This window comes from Aphelocoma coerulescens, chromosome 2 (genome assembly GCF_041296385.1).
Source record: "Aphelocoma coerulescens isolate FSJ_1873_10779 chromosome 2, UR_Acoe_1.0, whole genome shotgun sequence".
NCBI lineage: Eukaryota > Metazoa > Chordata > Aves > Passeriformes > Corvidae > Aphelocoma > Aphelocoma coerulescens.
In genome coordinates, this window is record NC_091015.1 from 29,414,147 (window position 1) to 29,429,478 (window position 15,332).

General features: G+C 40.3%; 1 long non-coding RNA gene across 1 annotated transcript in view; it reads left to right on the forward strand.

Moving 5' to 3' along the window:
• LOC138105660 (uncharacterized) overlaps positions 1-8,530 on the forward strand; it is a 32,793-nt gene extending 24,263 nt beyond the window's left edge. Inside the window, exon 2 of the long non-coding RNA XR_011148601.1 lies at positions 5,749-8,530. This is a non-coding gene — a long non-coding RNA (uncharacterized lncRNA). The remainder of the gene's footprint in view (positions 1-5,748) is intronic.
• Positions 8,531-15,332: the final 6,802 nt, after the last annotated feature.

Consider the following 15,332-nt stretch of genomic DNA (forward strand, 5'->3'; position numbering starts at 1 on the left):
GTTTAAGGTTTTGGGTTTTGTTATTGTTGGTTTGTTATTCTAGATATCCTGGCTGTTTTTCATGTTTATTACACTTTCAAGAAATAGGAATTTGCCCTGCCAAGACTTTGAGACTGTTCTGTTTTTCCTTCATCTTTGTGAAAGGAATGATGATAAGGAGCAGCACAGAAAAGCCTAAAATAGCTCTGAGATGGCTTGCATTTCTCAACTCCATCACTGAAATGCAAAAGAGCTGTGTTTGCATGACACTGAATATGAAGACTAATTAGACACAATGGATGTGTCACCTTGGCCTGGGCCTGTAGGCATTGATCCTGGAGTTAGCTGGGATATTTCAGAGTTTCATTGCCTGGTTTGATGAACAACTACTCAGAGTGAGGGAAATGAAACAATTATTTTAGTGTAAACCAGGATTCATTCTACTCAGTCTCTAATAAGATTTGAGAATTAAGAAGTGGATTTATGAAATCTGTAGGCTTGTCCCTTACTTAAATGAGTTATAGCAAGGAAACACTAAGCCCTCATTTACTTTCAAACAACACTGTATATCCTACTTAAGGAACAATGAAATATTACCCTGTTATCACATACTGATCAGCATTTTACACAGAATGCAAACTGCTATAATGTAATCTTTCTTCCTGTTGCTCTAGCAGTGGTTTTCAATAATTAATTCTGATTCACATTGCCTTTACAATGACTTCAGTGGACATACTCCGATTCTGCATGAGTGCAGGGACTTAATCAGAACTACAAACACCTTTTTTTCTGATTTTTTGAGCATTGCTAGGATATATCCCAAACAAGGACCCTGAATCTTTTTGTCTTAGCTGACACAGAAATACAGGAAAAAAGTAGGTCACTACCCCAAAAAGCTGAAAGCCTGAAGAAAGATTCTATTTCTAACACAGGCTGGAAAGTGGTGATAAGAATTAGCTGTTTTCAAAATCAAAAGTAAATTTCCTTTTTTCTTTATTTCTTTCTCTGTTTGTTGTTGTTGATTCTTTGGAATCAACACAGCATAGAACAACTAAAGTGAAAAAGCCCTAAAAAATCAAAGAACACAACATGCTCCAAAGGTCATGCTAATGGTCATGTCAAGGGATGTGTTTTTTCTTAGAGTGTTGGTTTGACTGATAATGTTATTGGACAAAATATATTTAATCCCTTTTTCTTTCACCGTTTAGAAATAATGAATGGGAAGATTTTACTTTCTTTTCTCTCTTTCTTTCTGGATTTTTTATCTCTTTTTTTTCCCCCTGAAATACCTTCTCTCAAGGTAAAAAAGTATAGGTACTGTTGGCTACAGCTCCAGTTTTCAAGGTTAAATCTGGTATGATACTCCATCTGTGCTTGTTTGTCCCTAAGACGATTCTGCAGTTCAGACTAGGATCCTGACTAGCTTTACTGCTTTTTCCAGCTTGAAGTCTTAAGGTCTCCTTAATCTTTTCTAAGTCTACAAACAGCTTATATTTAGCTGAAAAGATGAGGTGGTTTTGTGTAGGAAAATGTCAAGCCCTCTTGCTTGGTAGAGCAAAAAGGCTTACTCTTTGGCTATCCTGGGTTTTAAAACGCTTTTATTTTGCAAAGTAAGTAACATGCTGCCATCTGTTGGCAATGAGAAATTACTTTATTTCTTAAGTGATTTAAGGAATACAAATCTTCAAATTCTTAAGGAATTTTGTTTGATGTTATTTTTTCTTCAATTAAACTGTAGGTATCTGAGCAGCATAAACTTGCAAAAGACCATTCAGTTGTATCTTACTATTTACTTCAAGATCCCTGTGAAATCCTTCTCACTTGAGCTGATACCAAGTCCTATCACAAAGCTCAACTATGACCTGAAAATTCCTTATCAGCTAAAAGCCTGAAAAATATGAATTTCCTTAAAGACACCGAAAAATGTGCACCCTCTCAAAGGATTTTGAATGTTATTCAAAACCAACCAAACAAAAATGTATTTTCTCAGATACTCTTTTGGTCCTGACTCTGAAAAACTGTAAAAATATAAATGTAGAAGGACCTGCATGGAAGTGCTGTATACTTCAAAACATTTAAGGATGAAAACTTTTGTTCTTTTCTTTGGTTTTGAAGTAGTATATTTTTTAAGAAGAAAAACAACGGAAGAAATGTGATAGGCTGTAGGTGATTTGTACTGCTGAATTTTGATTCCTTCTTCATCTCCAATTAAATCCATTATGTACACTGTCATATCATCTGAAGAATATCTCTTTATAATTTCATGATGGGACATCAAAAAGGAAAAAACCCCAAGTGGGCTCTGTTTAATCAGCTGAGAACCATAACTCAGTTCAAATTTGGCCTTCCCTGCTGGAGTGCTGGCCAGAGTTTCAGTGATGCAGTGGCATTCTGCAACCAGAGAGAACAGGTTTTACAATGAAATAGCTGGTTGAACCAATGTAATGTCCAACAGCACATAATGACCATTTGTTAAGGTGAAAGTGTGTATAATGTGTTTTTGATTTATAATTTATACTTCACTTGCACATAAGCAAATAGAGAAAGCAGTCTGTGTGTATGTGGCTAAGTAATCACACCCAATTATACAATCCAGGCCATTTCAAGTGACTATTTCAAGGCATGTGTAGCAACTGTTAAACTGTTCTGTTGGCAGAATGCTTGAAAACTGAAATACAAATGGAAATTAATTCTGCTATCCTGACTCTTGTGCTGTGACTTACACTGAACAAGATGAATCTTTAGGAAATACTGGGGTTAATACTGATGCTGCTTTGTATTCAGTTGTTTTAGTAAATATGAATCTGCTCAAAACACAGGACGTCATCAGCTCTTAGAGGTCATAAAAGTATGTTTAGTAAAACATAGTTCCATCCCTTAGGATAACTGGCGATACAACACCACTGTTTTGTTTTCAAATTACTGTTTTCTTTCCCTCAGCCATATATTTTCCTTCTAATACCCTTGTTTTCTAGCATATAAGAAAAGCATATTGAACTTGTGGCCTTGTTGCTAGGTTTCAAGCTGCATTTATGCAGTCTACTGAGACATTCTTCTCGTTTTTGAATTCTGAATCAAGTCCCAGGGCAACAGTGCCCTGTTTCTTAGCAACACAGATGGGTAGACTGTATATTCCAGCTCCTTTGTACAATGGAAGAATAAAAAATTCCCTGAGTAAGGGCATGCTGCAAGTTCATTGCTTCACTTACCTTCCCCTAGAAGAGAGGAAAGGGAAGCCTTCTGTGGTTGATGAAATTCAGCAGATGAAATTTGTCTGGAAGTCCCTGTCTTTGAAGAGTGGTGAGTCTATCTTTTCTGTTCTCTGCATCTCTCTGGGGTCTGTATTCACCACTGTGCATATGGATCTGTAGGTACTTTGGATCAGTGAGTTTCAGTTTCTAAGATACAAACATAAGCATCAAAATCAATGGTAACAAAGCTGGCAGAGGTGGAGTGTGTGAAAGTACGCAGAATTTTTTCTCTGGTGAAATTAATGGACAGTCAAAGAATTGCATGGCTTTAGAACCTCTGGGTGCAATACCTTGATTTTAGGAAGGAAACTAAGGCTGGAGAAAATAGGTAGAGGATTGAGAGGTAAGGAGGAAATGGGAATTCATGCAACTAACAAGTTAGTGGTGTGTTACCCTGTGTACAAAATGGAAAAAAGTTATCCTTTTAACATAGTCCCTGCAAAGTGTTAGGCAGTTTTGAGTCTTTTTGGCAACACAGGCAAATTCTGAATTTTGCTGCCTCCAGACTGTGGTACTAACATTGCCATGGAGACGGAGGAGTACAAGGGAGAGGAAAAGGGGCAGAGAAGGACACACAGCTCTGCAGAGCTGAACATTTCTGCTCCTGACACCTGTGGAGGGGCAGGTGCATACATCGTCTTCTCATGATGGCAACAGCAACAATGCAAAGTCTCAGATGCTGTAATTTTGGCACAGACTAGAAGAACAGAAGCACTTGTGCTATTCGTCCTGCTGACCTTGGCATGTAACTGTTTTACCTGGACCTAAAGCTGGCCTGGTCAGTCTGCCAGTATCCCAGTTTAGTTGAAAAACAAGAAAAGGCTGCCTTGCATGTATAAATTATAAACTGTCATTTTTTCTCCACAGTTTATTAAGTCATGAGGTAAACACAGCAGCTGGCTATGGTGGGACAGCTGGTTTTCCTGTAGACTGCCCACATACACACTCGATGGGAAGCCTGGGCCACCTTAGAACACAGAAGCAAAGTGCCTACCTAAGCCTACTCACCTCCTCCTAAGCAGGAACCAGGCCAGGTTGCTTCAGTGTTTGGATAGCCTGAGTATAATCTGTGATGTAGAAACTGAGTTTTGGCCCCTTCCCAAAGGCTGTCCTGCAGCAGGGATCTGCTGCAGCTGGAAGTGTTCCAGCCATGTGGTCCCAAGCTGGAAGGAACCTGTCTTGGCAGCACGGCACATCTGAGCATGGCCTGGGAACCAAAATCACCTTAAAAAAAGAGCACAGAAATGTGACCTTCCAGAAGTAATTTGTGGGTACTTGATTTATCTCCAGTAAGCTGCCCTCTCAAATCCTTGTTCAGAAACACAGCTTTATTGGTAAGGACATATTTCCACATGCCCTTAACCTTCAATGGACCATGACCTTCTTTTAGAAAAAAAACCCATTCTATTCTCAGAATGAACAAGTAAAAAGAAGAGAAAGTTGTAATGTTAGAGCTTTCCTTCAGGTTTCCTGAGCATTGAGTATTAGAGTAAGAAAATATGGTTTGTATTATGTTTTGGCCTGCTGCAATACCCCTCTGATCCATGTCTTTCTTCCAGATTTTCAGGGCATAAAAGGGGCTCTTGTGTAAGAAAGGTAACAGTCTGGGAGTGGCTTTTAGATCACGGAGATAAAACAGAAAACATGGATAAGGTAGTATCTGTGTCTAGTTCGTGCACAGAGCTAAATTCTTTACTGCCTATTTAGAGTGTTAATGCTGCTCCAGTTGTCTTTCATCCTGCCCAGGGGCATTCTTGGGTGTAGGAAAGGGCCTTCCTCTACCTCTGGGCAAAGAGAGGAAGCTCGTGGCACTGGCTGATGAGATAGCCCATGGCAGGATGGAACACCTGGGCACATATTAGGATAGTAAGGGGGTAGCTCTAATTAATGTTATGTCCTGGGTGTGCCCAGGAATGTAGAAAAAGATGAAAATGCATCAGGAAGGATGGAGAGCAGAGCTTCAACACTTCCCTCTTTTGAGGTTCATTTTGTCACTTCTACTTGTGCAAAGTGAGACTAGTGTGCACCCAGTTGTGCCCCACTATAACCCCAAACCCCTGCTGTGCTGTGCTCCCCTGCACGTGCACAGGTTTAGTCTCCTGTCAGGGATGTATTGTTTAATGAGACAAGAATTAAAAGATGAAAAAAGAGTGTATTTGTGTTGTTACATAGTGATGAGTATTTCAGGCAAAATAAATTCAGAGCTCCTGTTCCTACAGGCTGGTATGAATGTGTAAATTCTTAACATCCAAGCTTTTGGATTCAGATGGGCTTTCCCTAGGGTCAGGAGTTTGCTTCGGCAGGTAATTTTGCAGAAGTGAAAGACAGAACCAAGAAGCAGTACTTCTTCATCTAAGCACAGGTACAACATAATATTAAACTACAACCACACCTTTATCTTCAGTGAACGTGCTGGGTTGTGCAGACCGGCATAGCCAGACTGAAAGTAGCAATCAGTAATAAATGTTCTGTTGTATGTGTGTGTGTGTGTTGAGTTTTTTCTTTTTCTTTTTGCCAGGGATTGCAATATTTGAGAAGAAAAAATTAATCATCAGGCCATTATGCTCATCCTCCACCAAGAAGAGAGAAAATTTTTATTTGAAACTCAAAGAAAATTTTCTGCAAGCCTTGACGGGCCTTTCTCACAACAAACTGCAGTGCAGCAATCCAAAGCCAATATCGATTTATGGCTGAAGCAACTTCCTGATCTTAGCTACTGGCTCTATAAGTCATCCAACCTTCCTCAGAAGCCACAAGGAAAGGGAAAAGGGGAACTGAAGCCAAAAAGGAGCTCTGAGGCCACAGGCATGTAAGAGCTTTCCAGGCTTAGGTCCAGGCTGCTCTCTCCTCTTCTAGAAAAGAAAACGGACTTGCCTCAGTATGGAACCACAAAGCCCAGATCTCCAGGGACTGTGCAACTACAAAAGGCATGCCGGGGGGGCACAGCACTGGCCCAGTATTGCTCCTGCACACCTTGCTCCTTGGCACCATCCACGCGCTGGGCACCTCAGCCTAGGAAAATGCTGATTTTACTGCTCTGCTTAGGTTTAGGGTTGAGCTTAGGGTTGGGGTTGAGAAAACCACAAAGCCCAGAGCTCCATGGACAGTGCAACTACAAAAGGCATGCCAAGGGGAGCATGGCACTGGCCAAACATTGCTCCTTCCACATCTTGCTCCTTGGCACCACCCATGTACGAAGGGACTAACCTGATTTTTATTTATGCCTCAACTTATGTTATATATGAGGTGAAAACTTACTTTAGGCACTGTACTTGAGATGGAAAGGAGCCCAGTCCTGGGGGGACTTTGTCTAGAAGCCAAAAGGGAGAGAAAGCTTCCATGACTGAGCTTTAAGTGACTTCCCCTTGCAGGTGGGGTAGATCACCTGTTTCCCCAGAAAAAATGCCAAGTAAATTGGGCTTTGGGAGGAGCCTTAGCACATAAAAGCTGTTACCTGCACCACACTCCTAGGGCTGCCATTTCCCGGTTTTCTTGGAGGAAGCAGGGGTTCGCTTGGAGGGTTAGCTCTGCCTCCTTCCTGCCTTTTTCTCGCTGTGGTGCTGCTTCTTCCCTAGTTGTCTGTCCTGTCTGCACCTGTCCTGCCCTGCTTCAGTGCTTCCCAGAGGTAGCTCGTCCCCGTGACAACCCAGTGCTCCGCTATTTCCCCAACGGGACAGACGCCGCCTGCACCCAGCCCACCCCCACCGCCGTGTCTCCTGCCATGCCCTCAGCAGCCAGCCCATTCTGGCCAACACCATATCCTGGCTCGCCACCACTTGGAAATAGCGCCCAGCTGGTCGCAAGAGCCGCACAGGCTCACAGCTGCTCGCAGCACACACGGTCCATGTGCCGGACAGACACCTATGGGGCACCCCGAGGTGCAGCAGCAAAGTTGTCCTTGTCTTCTGCTTCTCTCTCCATCTCTCGTTTTCCTTCTCTGTACACTGTTCTATACCCATTCAGTAGGAACATATATCTTTCTTTATCAATAAATGTCATTCCATCTCATGTCATCCCATTTCATTGTTTTCACTTCAATTTGAAATTTTCTTTTTTTTCATGGCATTTCATTTCATCAATTTCTTCTGTCCCTTCACCTCGCTTCCTGATTTCAAGATTTCAATGAGTATAATTTTGGCAAGTTTCAGTCCTTTTCACTGCATGTCATTTCATCCCACACCATTTGGTTATAGTCACTCCTTTTCCAAATGTTCTTCTTTTTTTTCAATTTTTTCAATTTTTTTCCCAATTCTTCATTTCATGAAAGGAAATGAAATCTTGAAATCAGAGAACAAAGTGTAAAAAGCACTCTGGAAAGGAGATATGATAAAATCAAATGGTCCGAGGTCCTGAGCCTGGAATCCAGACCTGGGGTCAGGTTTCAAGAGTCAGGAACCAAGGGTCGAAGGCTGGGGGGGCCAAGGGGCCAAAGGTCATGTGGTCAAAGGTCATGAGGGCAAAGGCCAAGGGCCTAGGGGTCAAAGGTCATGGGGTCATGGGTCAGAAGGGTCGGGAGGTCTAAGATTATGGCATCAAAGATTGGGAGGTCAAAGGTCAAGAGGTCAAAGATTGGGGTGAAGGGTCAAGGATCAAGGCTCAAGGGTCAGTGGTCATGGGTACCAACCTCCTCCCACTGCCACCCCTCATTCTCAGACTCTCCCCTCCACTCACACCACCCTCCACAGCACAGACCCCCCCTCACAGTGCCTCCAGTGCCACTCCTAACCCCACCCTCAGCACCACCCCTAACAATGCCATTTTAGGGTTAAGGTTAGGGGTTAGGGTTGTGTCTGTGGAGAATTTCCATTTATGAAAGGAAATAAAATCTTGAAATAAGAGCAGGAAGTCGAACAAACACTCTGGAAAGGAGATATGATAAAATCAAATGCAACTGGAAAAAAAAAAAAGAAAATTTGGAAAAGCAGTGGCTGCAACCAAATGTCTTGGGATGAAATGAGGTGCAGTGAAAAGGACCAAAAATTACCAAAATTATACTCATTGAAATCTTGAAATCAAATGAAGTGAAGAGATAAGAGAAGAAATTGAAGAAATTAAATGTCTTTAAAAAAAAAATTTGAAACTAAGTGAAAACAACGAAATGGAATGGGATGACAAGAAGTGCAGGGAAATGGACCAAACCTTGTCGAATTGCTAACTCATTGAAATCTCGCAATCAAAGAACAAAGTGTAACAAACACTCTGGAAAGGAGATATGATAAAATCAAATGCAATTGAAAAAAAAGATGATCAAGATTTTGTAATAGTAAATAAATGCTAATTTCTCTTAAAACCCAACAAAACTTTTCTTTTTGAGTAATCATGTCTTTTTTTTTTTTCTCCTCAAGTCTTGACCAGTAATGTAAATTTGCAAAACCAGCAGAAGGGAAAAAAACATAATGTTTTTCCCACAACCCCAATGTTATGCTTTCTAACATCACCACTTCAAATGTCCTGACTCTAGCAGGATAATTTATAGCTTCCATATGTCAGGAAATGTTCTCAAGGTTTCAGAACTTTCCCCAAGTTCCATATCAGGAATGCTTTAATAACTTGACTGGATCCAGAAACTAGTTCCAGAAAGTCTGATAACTACATGACCAAGTTATTTAGCTGAGAGTCTGAAATCACATTTCAGGCTTTTGTTACAAACCAGGAGATTTTGAGAATTTTAATGTCACCAGTCAGTGCTCTAATCTCAGGACTAAAGGTTTTCTTTGGTAAAATTCTACCTGAGTGAAACAAGTATCTGTAAGTCAGCATTTCTGGAAAGAAACAAGAAAAAAGCAAAAAAAGCAAGTTGCAACCAAAAGTTTCCAATATAAGTTCCTGGTAACAATAAAACATTTGAGGTTCTTTTTGGGACTCCAGAAGTAGTGGTGAACTCCACTATGAGGTCTGGAGGTAAACAGCCCATATTGTTTAATTGCTTTGACATACCATTAACTTTTCAGCTCACTGAAACTTCAGGCTACTTAACTCTAGCAGGCTGTAGACTGAACAATAATCCAAATTCACAAGAACTAAGAACTGCCTCTACAAGGAATTTTACACTTTGTTTTCCCCTCCACAAAAATGTTCCCTGGGGGGAATCCTTAATGACTTATTGTCTGGAGTTTAAAAGGAAATGATCAATCTCAGTGGAAGTTCTCTACATCAAAAATATGCCTAAGGACTTGCAGCATTGGTCCAAAATTCTTAAGTATAGACTTGATCCTAAACAAACAAAAAAGGGCAATGTCTATGTTCACTTAGACTTTCTCACCATTCAGGCCAATGGGACATGCTTCATTAAATGGAAACCAGAACTCAATCAGAAAAGAATTGGAAAGGCTAATAAGAAGAGAAAGGCAACATAAAGTATGTAAATTACCAGTTTACTGTGTTTTCTCCTGCGTGTGTGATTCTCTCCTGTGCAGTTCTGATGTGCATCACACCCATTAATTCACAGATAAATATTCAATACAATCAAGTTTTCAACATGTGTCTTCACATACCATTTCTTTTCCCTCCCTGATTTCACAGGGCATTCATTATGTTGTCTAAACCCTACATTTTCATTTTATCTTGTTCAATTAATCAAAGAAACATATCTTCCTATTCATGCAGATGATACTGATACCTTCAGAACATGACCGTTGTGGATTTTCCATCTTGTATCTCACAAGAAACCATTAAGATACCCATTTCAACCTGTAAAGATCAGGGGATATTGTCAGTCAAATCTGCATAACTAGCAATGTAGTCATCCTTTTAAGAGTCAGCCTTGTCTCAGAAAGATTTCAAGACCAATGTGCTGGTGTCATATCCTGTCCTACACTTACCTGACTCTGCAAAGTGTAGTTTCCTGAAGAGCAGAACTACCCACAGCCAAACTGACAAATTCCTTTTGCAACTTGCAGAAAATATTACCAGCTATTTCAAATCCTATCCACTTTGAATTCAAAATCACTTTTGCTTCCAGACAAGGAGAATACATATCAAAGAGATGATATGTCATTGATGTTAAATTACCATCATCTTTCAGCTTTCCTGTTAGGCCTCTCAAGAGTTCTTCAGCAACAGAGAGATCTTAAGATCGTTGTAATGCAGATGACTGCAAGGTATGTTAATAATTAATTAAATTCACTGGAAAGACTTGAAAAATAATGCAAATAGCCATCTCAGCAGATTCTATGATTCTGCAATACATATTCCAAGGAACTGCATCCCATGTGATTTTAGTATCACAGCTCCTTTTTCTAGAAGGGTGTTCTGTTTCTGTTATTATTCCTTTCCTGTATTGTAACAGGAGACCACTGCACTCATTTGAGATTGCAGTTCTGGTGATAGGAGTTGTGTAAATAAAGAACTTTAGGGTAATGAAAAACTGTAACTCTTGTCAGCTCAACAGCCATTAATTAACAATTAATTAAATCTCCTAAATCTTGCATTTTTCTAAACAGAAATTTTACAGGTGTATTTTTACCTTACCTAAAAACAGCCTGTAAAGTTTACTCTACAGCTAACTTCAATGTTCTTTGTTCTAGGCATGGTGACTTTTCTGATGTTAAAATATATTTTCCTTTACAACTGCACTATGAAGCTAATTTACCAAATTTTGTGACAAGTTACCCCAGAGATCTTTTCAATCTGAAGTTAAAGCCACAGCATTTAAACAGAGGTGAGTCCTTCACAACAGGCACATTTATTGTGTTAGAGAATTTGGTAACATTACTTCAACAGTAGGGAGTGGGAATAAGAGCGCAGAACCCTCAAACCTGTCTTAAGTGGCTTTAGGTGAAACTTGAAGAGTAAACAGTAGTTTTTCACCTGAGTTTCAATATCAGAGAAAGTCCACTTCCAGGCTCTAAATAACAGACTCAGATCACAGGAAATACACTAGTTTACTCATGCAAAGAAACTTAGATTTAAGGACACCTGATACAAGCAGGATTACTAGCTGAAAACTGCTTGTTAATGTTGATTTTTCTGATAAGACTGCAATTTCAGCCTTGTAATCGGGGGGTTATTGCCAGGCAACTGATTCAAGTCCAATGTCTGCTGTACCCACTGTGGATACAACAGTCCATATCTTCATTCCTACTGTGGTGGATGGTCCATAATGGGGTGCCTGCTCTCTAGTGTTGCTATAGCTTCCCCTCTTATAAGGAGAGCCTCTTTGAAAATAATTAACTACACATAAATTAAAGTACACACACATACATACCATACAGCTTAAAACACTACTTTCTTTGTACACACAAAGGCAAAGGCAAGGCTTCATCCACAGCAAGGCCATGGACAGAATATTTTTTCTTAAAATGTTTACTATATATTTCTGAGGGCTCCTTTTTCTGGATCCTAGCAGATTAACAATAAGCATAGCTTTTCAAATCCTAGAATCCAGACAGTTTTTCCTATTGCTTATAAATACTGTTTGCTTAATATTTTCAGATCCTAGACTTGAACCACTGAAAGGAAAGCAAAAGGACTCTGATAGGAGATTTCTTACATACAAACCTCATGAAAGCAAGTGGGATCCACAGCTGCCACTACCAAAGAGTCCCCAGCCACCTAAATCTGCTTCATTTACAGTTAGTCGAACTAAAAGACAGCTTCTTGCTTTTCTCTGCATCAAAATATTTTGAAATAACAACAATAATATATTACTAGTTATATTTATTTCAGAATATTTTGAACCACTGAGTCTTGAGAGGACAGCTGGCATATCCTAAGCGAAATGTTGTTGTACTACATTGTATCTAGGGACACAGACCATTAATTTCCTTTAGATTTTCAAGAGTGTAATTCTTTCTCCAGCTCTTGTTGAGAGCTTCAGTGGAGTTGGAAAGATAGTCTGTTGTAGAACATTTTCTTATTTCATCCTTTAGCAGAAAATTACACAGCATTGCATGTGGTAATTCATTTTCAGGAGTCAAAATGTCCATATTAGACTGTTCAAAGACAGACTATTTCAGAATATGCAGGTGCTGGATGGATGTTTTTACAGCTTACATATATACACCAAACTCTTAAATGTAGAGATCTCCAAACCACAATACCTCTGCTTATAAAACAGCTCCCAATTACATTATTGAGGATTAACAAATAGAGCATTGAGGGGAAAATAACTTATATATAATTGTAAATACCAGCATGGAGCAGAAAGACTCTAAATGCACTTCGTCTGGTATATTAGTGAGTATTTGACCTCTTTCCCTTAGGTCCCAGTTTCTGAAATAGCATGGAAATCAATATTATTATCTATTTCTACTTAAATTCATGTCTAATTCCCTCTCTATTGTTAAAAATTACTTACCAACACTTCCAATTCACTAATTCTTTTCCCTAACCAGCCCCTCAATTATCTGGAGATAAAAGAAATGGCACAGCCCATGAAGTTTCTGGTAACTACAGATGAGTGCCAACATGAGCTTATTTTGGAAACTGCCTGTCCTCTGCACCCAGGAGCTGGTGATCAGCAGACTGTGCCAAAATAAACCCTCAGACATTCCCTCTTCCTTCAATAGACACATCTGCTTTGCTCTTGATTCTAATTACTAGGAATGGAGTGCTGAAAGCTCCACGCAGTCAGGTAGTTTCAATTCCTTTTCTAAGCAGTGCGTGTGGGTGTTGAATGCAACAGGGGGGAAGCACTTTTTAGTCATAGTCTGCATTGCTGAGGGCTTTGGAGGTGTATCCAGAGCCATATTTGGATACAAATCTCTAGACTTAAACTGTGGGTAAGCTGTGTGGTAAATGCATCCAGGAAGTGATTTAGCGTAGAAAGTTGCATATTGGATCATTTTGCCTTTTCCAAAGACAGTGAGCTATACACCACTGTGGAAAGCTAGGGACACTAGTAAGAATCCCTCATGTAAGGATCTTCTGGCTCTGTGTGCGCTGTTGTGGAGGTTGGCATTTCTCCAGGATTTCCCAGATGCAGCACTTGAAAATAAAAATGGTGTAAGATGTTGACAATAAAAAAGGGCATATTTTTTGTTCAAGAGAGCTTCCTGTCAAATGCATTGTATCTCCAGACATTGTTTGAAATTTGAAGTTCCCCAAATTTCAGTTTGGAAAGGATAAAGTCCCCAGTCTGCCTGTAAATTACTCATTTCCTGAATGCCAGGCAAACCCAGCCCAGCGAAATGTGCTTTCTCTGTGCATGGCAAATGAAAGGCTTGGGACAAATTAAAATCCAGAGGTTGTTAGGATCTTGATCTCTTGTTGGTTGACATAATAGCTTTGTATCTATAATAAACATGGATAATGATAAAGTTTTAGCTGGTCTTCCCCATAGGGATAGGAGTGACAGTATAATCAAGTGACACACTTGGAAGTCCTTCAAAGGAGTATTATTGATTTGGTCTTTTTACAGATGGGGAAAAGGAGGCAGACAGCAGGTAAATTAATTACCCCAAAAGCATGAGGGAAGAGTCAATTTCAGACAAACTCTTGCAAGTAAATTTGATCTCTTATAACACATGTGAAGGCACTTCTAGTGCTCCTGAGAAAAAGAGGAATGAACTTGTCTTTAACCTCTGTGCATGACACCTCATCTTTAAGAATGTGGGTGTCTTTAAAAATGTGGGTGTCTTCGTTATGACCCACAAGATGGAGGTAGTCCCTTGTGCTAGTCTGCAGTGGAGCGTGAGATGCATGGACACGTTACAGACACTCATTTCCTGGCTTAGGCAACTTTACTCTTTCACTTAGAAGAGTCAGGAAAAAAACACAGGGCTGCTCTGCAGTGAGGAGAGTGCATGTTGCTGGAGACCCAGGGGTGCAAAGGTTATTAAGGAAACAAAAGTGCCTACAGTAAATCTATGCATGGATAATCCTCTTTACTCTCAAATATACCATAAGAAATATCCTAAGAATATAAACTGAGAGTTTCTTGGAAATGCTGGCTTGTTTTGTTTACCTGCCTTGCTTATGCTAAATACCTTTACCATATGTGATATATATAAGTAAGAAAAACCCAACTATTCCTGTTAAGAACACTGTGAAGAAGTATAGTGTTTTCTTTTCTTCCAATGGCACATCCATGCAAGAAAGCAGCTTTAAGAGCATTACTGCTACTGACAGGACAGATATCTTACTTCCAAATTCCTACAGGGGTGTGACACTCAGCTGTAGCTGTTGTGGAAGGCAGCTGCAGTGCTGTTAGCCAGCTGTGCAGGTGGGAGCCCCCATTACCCTCCCAGGCTTACCAGTACAGTGCAATGGCTTGATAGGAAGATGCTGGTAATGCTGCTTTACAACATGGAGATTGAGAGGCTCTCCAGAGAGCAGTTCTGCTTGCACTGCAGTGTTGGCTTGGTGCATGGCAGCATCCAGCAGAGCCCAGCAGGAGTGCAGTGTCACTGACATTTTGCTGTGTCTCTGCACCATTGCCCATTGCAGCAGTTTATAGGTACATGTGGAAGAAGTACAGCACCTGAGCAGAGACAACTCTTCATGCTGGCCCCAGATTAGCATCAACTTGTCCCCCTGTTACACACTTAAATCCTTTCAGAGCCCAAAGGGGCCCAAGACTGCCCTGCAGAGATGTTTGCTATTCAGGCTGATCTCCATCTCCTCTGACACACTTTGCAAAGGTCTTAAACTTCAGAGGAAGCAGAGTGTGGTTTTTGTATCAAGGGTTGGCTGAAGTGGTGTTCTCATGCCTCAGCAGTTAGAGATACAGGCAAAATCTTTTCAACCTTTTTACTTTTGCGTGCTCATTGTGGGGATGAAAGTGCACTGTAAATCCTGCTGACAGCTATGTCAGCCTTTGGGCACACAGTCAACTTCAGTGTGAACACCCCTCAGCCTAGTGTACGAGAAATGCACAGTAGCCATTACCAAAAATGTCACTGACATAAAATCTGCTCCAGTCAGTCGGTATTTTTCCATTACCTTCAGTGTGCTTTGAAACAGGCTTAATGGAGGTGAATTCTTCTGTTTTAGGCAGCACTTATGAGCTTGTTCCTTTATAAATTCCTTTATGAAAACATCTACAGCTTATGTAGATGCAGAGAGAATGTGGGTACTTTCTGAAATCCTAAAAGGAAGAAGCAGGTTTACAGGCTAACTGTAAATACTGTGATTTCATAAATGACCAGAAGGAGCAAGTGT